General features: G+C 28.8%; 1 pseudogene across 1 annotated transcript; it reads left to right on the forward strand.

Moving 5' to 3' along the window:
• The first annotated feature begins 5,525 nt into the window (after positions 1 to 5,525).
• LOC107014603 lies at positions 5,526 to 6,336 on the forward strand (annotated as a pseudogene). Its single transcript, XR_001456255.2, has one exon. The product of XR_001456255.2 is annotated as a 21 kDa protein-like (transcript).
• The last annotated feature ends 1,557 nt before the right edge of the window (positions 6,337 to 7,893 follow it).

Here is a 7,893-nt window from a genome sequence, read left to right on the forward strand (position 1 = left end):
ACAATCAAAAACATTAATTTTGTTTTTCAAAAATACTATCAACTTCAAATTTTTATTTTTTCACGCCTACACCCTACCTCTGTCCCCACCCACTACCCCTACCACCACCCAAAAAAATAATAGTTTTATTTTTAAAAAATATTTTCAATTTCATAAATTATTTTTTAATCTAGTAAAATAAAATATGTCTCTCAAAAATATTTTTCATTCATAAATCTAACACAAAAATCATTTTCAAAAAATATTTTAACTAACCAACCAAACATGAGAAAATAAGTCTAAAATCTACTTGTTTTCTAGGAAACCATTTTCCATGGAAAAACATTTTCCTCCATACCAAACACACCCTAAATGAACATAAATTATTTTAGTTTTTTTTTAATGTTGATCAAAAATATATTTTCAAAGATAAAACTTTCAAAAGATAAAATTGAAAGACCGATGTCATTTATACATAATTTTATAAAATGATAAATAATGAGGAATATTCATTTTTAAAATATGACACGAAAATAGAAACAAAGAAACTAATTATATTTAGTATTTGTCGAATAAATTATTTTTAATACTTTATCGTAAAACTTAGTAGAGGAGAAACATTTCATGCGAATTAGCATAAGAAGTATCAAGAGCCGGACAAGACAGTAGAAGGATACCAAATTTCATGCGAGTTACCAAACGAATAAAATATTTACCAAGTTTATTCCCTTTATATTATATATATATACTCTATAGTTTTAGAATCAATAATATGAATGTAATAAAATATAGCCAGTGCCCAAGTAGATGGAAAACCAATTTTTTTTATCGATAATTGCACATGCCCCTCTATCAAAAGTGGCACAAGTTTCAAGGTCAACTGAAAAAAGAACATCCATTTTATTTATTTATTTGTAAATTATAGATCCGTTCAACACTCTGAGCTGATTTAATTAAAGAGCTCTAATTGTTTTATCTGCCACTTGGGGCATTTATATATCAATATTATATAGACAGCCGACGTGTATTCTTCTTTATTTCGTTGGAGTTTTATTATTTTTATAAGAAGCAGCTATATTAACTTTAGCAGCCACTTTAGTTTACCGACGTCAAATTAAGTCATTTGAATGCCTAATTAAGTAACTAACAAACAATTTGAAACTAGCCAAGTTTGAACTTGTAGTCAAAGACTGTACATGGACCCTCACTGTCACTGTCACTTACTCCATGTTCTACTATCTTTCAACCACATTCCCACTGAACATAATAAGGGAAAACACATCAAATATTGGATCCCCTTTACTACAAGAAAAAACGATAAAATATTGGATCTCCTTTACTACTTAAAAAAAAAAAAGGGGGTCTATGGCAAGTGAAAATATTTTTAGCGAGTGAAAAAATAATAGATCAAAACTCGTTTATCATCGATTATAAAAAATTTTGATATTAAAAATTCAATCGTTAAAGGTCTTTTAATAACGATATAAATTCTGATTATTATATAAACATTGACATTTTTTTTTCTTTCACTAATTTGTTGATCGATCATAAATAAAATTTGATGACAAAAACTATTTTGATTGTTACAAGTGATTTTAGCCATCAAGATTCTCTTTATTAACTATATATATAACTTTTAACGATGGAATTTTCTTTCGCTAATGCTTGCCCATTTAACTGTTTGAGATCTTGTCATCAAAGAGTTATATTTTCCTTCGCAAATAAGGAGTGAATTAGCAACGAACAAGAAGTTGAGTGTAACAAGTTTGAAATTGTATTCAAAAGGCTGCACAAGGACCTTCAATGTCACTGTCACTTAGTCCATTTTCTAGTATCTTTCAGTTGTAACACCACACTTGCTGTGACATAATTTATTTTATGTTAAAACTTCTAACTGGATTTCATTTGTTGAAAAATCAAATTGCAAAAAATAGGGTTGCGTTACTACAAATTCATTGATTTTGGCACAAGAATGCAACATTTTCATACCAATACAACTTGTTAGACCAAAATTGGAATAAGAGACCATCTTCTTCAAAATTAAAACCCCCAATCGTGACCCAATCTTTATCCTCTTTAATAAAAAAAAATATTGTTGAGTATAGTTTATCCACAAGGCTTCTTGGCTGACAGAGCAAGCCCTTCAATGGTCCCCAATTTAACTTTCCAAAATCCAAAGTAGTCTCCACTCTTTTGCAAATTGCAATGCTTTTCATAAGTCATAACATCATCCTATCCTAGTGGCTTGGACTATTACAATTTGGGAGTTTGAGTTGTACACTAGTCAATAGGGATTTTACTAAAAAAAGTATAAATTAAAACTGAAAAAAGAAAAAATAGTGAGAAGATCAAGATAATCCAACCATATTCCTCTATATTGAGTCCATTGGTCTAGTATTTAAATTTGAGTCCGGAGTCCAAAGGGTAAAAAATAGACAAATTTTAAAAGGATAAATCAAATTTTTTTTAGCCAAAGAGGGAAAATCGCTAGTGGGGTTATGATTTTGCTTTGACGCCGTTATTTCGTTAAACAATCAAAATCGCTGACCTATCGTAATTTTGTCTAAAAAAATTTCCACTTTAAAGGAAAATCACTGTCCATGTCCATGCAGCGTTTTTGGAAAAACGTTTTCTAAAATACTAAATTTTTTTTTAATGGCGCAATTTTGGTGAAATTTTTTTTATCTTTTTTAACCTTTTAAGTGGTTTTCTATAAGCGAAAAGATAATTATAACTTACCTTCATTAATTTACTATTTTTTTTATTAGTAATGTGAATAGCCAGGCTACTACAAAGAAAAAAAAAAGTTTCACCAATTGCAGCGATTTTGTATGAGGGATTAACTACTGGTCATCCTCATTCACTGTTACCCTAGAGTTCAAAACACTAAGATTATCAAACTTGCTAAGATAATTACAGAAGAGCATATTTGTTTTTCTATTAACATAACGTTCAATATAATCATTTTCTAGAGATTCTTTAATCCATATTGGAGGTTCCATCAAAAACTGCAGATCAGTTATTGTGGCTCTTTGATATCCTTCTGTTGCTAAAATATGAGCCACTGTATTTCCTTCTCGAAAATTATGTCGGACCTGGGATTCCCCAGTTTCTTCAATGCAAACCTGCAATCATTTATAATGTTAACAAAAAGTTGAGAAGGTTGATTTAGTTGCATAATCACCTCTGTCGCATCTGTTTCAACTTCAGTAATTCTCAGATTATTAATTCTGGCTACCTCAAGACCATGAAGAAAAGCTTGGAGCTCCATATGGGTATGATTTATACCTTTACTTTTTTTTTTATAGAATCCTGCAATCCAGTTTCCTTTACAATCACGAAATAAACCTCCAATGCCAGAATGTTGATTATCATTGCTATAAGAGCCATCAACATTAAGTTTGTTTCCTCCCATCAAAGGGGGAAACATTTAACCATAATATCACAATGTTTATTTTCACATCCTATGGTATGAGTAGAATATTTAAATTCTAGAATACAGCTATAAGATGATCAATGTTGACATCTCTGACATGATTATTAAAAATATTGTGATTCCTATTAAGCCAAATATGCCAGAGAGCAAACGGATAAAAGAAATTCCAAGACAAAAGGTGATTTTCAAATTTATGATTTAAAGATTTAAATTCTTCCAGCCAAAATTCACTAAAGGATGGTAAAATTATGTGAAATTTTGACCAAAAAGTAAGAACAATTGGACACCCAAAGAAATATGATAAATATCTTCTTCTTCCTGATTACAAATGCTGCATGTAAATAAAGGAATAATATTAAGTCTATGCAAAAAGGAATTTAAAGGGAGACGATTATGCGAAAATAGCCATAAGAAGAATCTGATTTTCCTAAGAGTTGGAATATCCCATGTCCAGTTATAATTAGCAAGAGAGAACAATCCATTACTATTAAGAGACCAAGAAGGGAAATCATTATTCCTTAAACCTTCCGTAAAGATAACCATATTAATTTTATGCTTAATATCTTTAGGAAAAACAAAGGAACAGTTTTTAAAATTTCAAGAATTATTCATATAAATGGCAGTGATAGTCATATTAATGTCAGTAATAAATAGAGGGCCTTGAATTAAAGATCTAACAGAGCAATTCGGAGGAATCCAATTAGAGTGCCAAATACTTATATGAGTATCCGTTACTGCATTCCAATAAAATACCTTTCTTACAAAATTCCCATCCTCCTCTAATATTTTTAGCAATTATTGATTTACACGATCTTATAGAGCTATCAACATATTCTTTATTTTTTACCTTAGCTTTATTTATACCCAGGCCACCTTCTAATTTCTGCTTAGTCACAATATCCCAATTTAGATAGTGTATTTTCTTTTTAATAGAAGTCGACCCCCACAAGAAATCACGCTGAACTTTATCTATCATATTAAGGGTGGTGCTTGGTAATTTGTAAATTTGCATAGCATTAAAAGAATGTAAAAAACTAATGTATAATTAATATAATGAAATATAACTCTTACTTTAATGATAAATTTGTCATAATACAAAAGTAACTTTTAAGTCTTCTGAATATTTCTTACGAAGTTAAGAAACTAACACTTGAAATAAATGTGAACCATTAATAAGGAAGTAACTTTTCTATTTTACATATATTAACGACTTAACAATTTTCACATATATAAATTATGGAGGGTTAAAAGATGTAACTTATCCTTTGCATTGAAAAAAAAGAAATATTATTCACAAATGTAATATTCTATTTTATTTTAAATCCTTTCTTTATAAAGTTAAATCTAACTTTGTGAATAAATTATTTTATTATCTATCTATAAGATGTGAGAGTAATCCAAACAAGATATGTACTATTTTTATCATAAAACAAGAATTGTTATAATAATGCTCATTCCTATTACGAATCTTCAAATAAGATATTCATGCATGGCCATGCAATAAATAAAATCATTATAAAAAAAGTTCCTACCAATAGAAGCATCAAGATTTGAAATTAAACAAATTCAAATGCGGTAAACTCATGTCAAAACAAAAAATATTATAATAATAAGAAAAAAAATGAACTTTAAAAGTTAAATAAGTCCAAATACAATATAACTAATTCCTAAATAATTCCTAAAGTAAATTTCATGGTTAGAGATTTACATTATAAAATTAAATTTTAGTCATTTATTTTATCACTCCCTTCTCAGAGAACTACAGGTGAGACTTTCGCCTCATACGATTTCTTCCGGTACCATGTATAATTATCTTAGAAAAAATAGAAAGAAGAAATAAAAAGAAGTCGAATTCATATAAAAATTCAAATTTAAAATCAAAAATCTAAAAGTCAAAAAAAAAAAAATTCAACAAAACAGAATTTGCGTTTCAGATTCGTGTTTTCACAAATTGTGCCCACCCCTAGGACCTACAAGGAATGTCCTTGGCAGCACGCCAGAGACACATACATGAACTCGCATAATAATTAACCGTTTTTTAATTTAATAGTACTGTACTATATCCACAAAACTTTTCTATAAATTCAGAATCCTCCATCCCTAAATTCATCATCACTCAATTAATTATTTTAGTTATCGATACACACACACAAAAAAAAAACACATTAAATTTAAGAGAGATGGCAGGTGGTTATTTTTTCACATATTTTCTTATTTCAATTGCGTTGATAATTTCTTAATTCAGTTTCCGCCGCAAGGCCAGCAGCGGGAGAAACAAATACGGATTTTATACGAACCTCCTGTAAGTCAACAACTTATCCAACTCTGTGTTTCAGTTCATTATCAAGTCGTTCAAATGCTATTGGAGTTTCTCCACAACTTTTAGCACATGAATCTCTCACCGTTAGCCTCGAAACAGCCCAATCAACATCCGCTATGATGTTGAAATTGTCACACAGTCAAGGCATGACGCCTAGAGAAGTAGGCGCCATGCGTGACTGTGTGGAGGAATTAAGTGACGCAGTTAGTGGAATTAAAAAATCTTTCGGGGAAATGAAGGAATTGAAGGGAAAAGATTTTGATTTGAAAATGAATGATATTCAAACATGGGTGAGTGCCGCCTTGACGGACGAGGACACGTGTACCGAAGGGTTCGCCGGAAAAGTGATGAACGGGAAAGTTAAAACAGTTGTGAGAGGAAAAATACTTGAAGTTGCTCAGTTGACCAGTAATGCTTTGGCTTTGATCAACAGACTTGCTGCCATTCACGGCTAAAGTAATTTGAAAGATATTAATGTTTTGATTGATCTTCTTTTAGGAAAAAAAAAGAGTATACTTAAGTTGATTGTTGTAATAGATAAGATGATTGTATGTGATGAATTTGTTAAATGAAAATGTTCCATATGCATTTGTTGAAAAAATAGTCCAATTATACCGAATGATAAGAGTATGGTTTATCTTTCTACATCAATTCCTTATGTCTTATATAATTAATCCCTTACTCGTCTCGATTTAAATATTTTTAGCGAGACTCAAGGACGACATTTTTAAGTAACTAAGTAATTATTAAGATATTTATTGAGACTTCATTTTTTTTATATTCCTAATTTTACTTGAATTTAGGTTTTGAGAGTAAATGAATTTGACATAAGCTTTTGCACATACTCTACTTTTTAATCTTCTTGAAATACTATTTATTACGTACTGATTTTAGTTTTCACCTCAACTGAAAAGTGCATCAATCGGGAAATATATATTCACATAATGAACCAGTCATCATTCTCAACTCTATCTTTGTTTGAGTATGTGCCGCCTTTAAGTTAGGTCCATATGAAAATCAAAAATCAAATCAAATTAAATTTAGATTTTCTATTTTAGTATCTTAATACTGTAATTACTCAAAAAATCAACTTTTTTGATTACATAAACAAAAAATTATGCTCTCTATTTTAAAAAAGAGGGAAAAGGGTCTGATATACCCCTCAACTTTGTCATTTGGAGCTGATATACCCCTTGTTATACAAACGACTCATATATGCCCTTACCGTTATACAAACGGCTCACATATACCCCTGCCGTTACAAAATGGCTCACATATAGCCTTCATTTAACGGAAGTTAAAAAATTAGTTTTAAATTTATATTTATTACTTCTAAAAATTTTTAAAAAATTATTTAGGGGTATATATGATTCTTCTATCGAAGTTCAAGGTATATTTTAATTTTTTTCATATATAAATTATTTTTTGACTTCTTTTACTATAATTATTTGAATTTCTTATTCTTATTTTGTTTATCTTTCATTCCTTAGTTTAAAAAATAAAAAATTAAACTATTTTTTTGTGTGTATTGTAATTTAATTTTGTATTCGAAGAAAAAATTTGGTCATCTACAATAAGTTTTACAAGAATATTAGTGAAACATAAATAAATTTGATTATCAAAATAATAATTATAAATTAGTCATTGAAACAAAAAAAAGTCAAAAAAAATATGTTTGACGAGGATTAAATTTACTCATATAGGATTATATTTTTTAAAAAAAAATAATAAAAATTTAGATTAAAATTATTTTTTTTTCCATTTCCGTTAGAGGAAAAGGGTATATGTGAGCCATTTGTTTACAAGTAGGGGTATATATGAGCCACTTTCAAAACCAGGGGTATATCAGCTCTAAATGACAAAGTTGAGGGGTATATCAGACCCTTTTCCCTAAAAAAGAAGATGACTTACCTTCCTATTTAACTTGTTTCAAAAAGAATTACTATTTCTTTTAGCAACATTTAATTTCATTTTTTGCATATTTAAAATAATAAGATCAAAAATATTTTAATATAATTGACATAAATTTGACTTAGGACCATAAAAGTAATATTTTTTCTTCATTTTCTTAAATTTAATGTCAAGTTAAACTAGGTTATATTGTACTAATCTGATTTTGCTATATACTCTTATAATATATTGTATTTTAAGATATTTC

Source organism: Solanum pennellii, chromosome 3, assembly GCF_001406875.1.
Source record: "Solanum pennellii chromosome 3, SPENNV200".
Classification (NCBI taxonomy): domain Eukaryota; kingdom Viridiplantae; phylum Streptophyta; class Magnoliopsida; order Solanales; family Solanaceae; genus Solanum; species Solanum pennellii.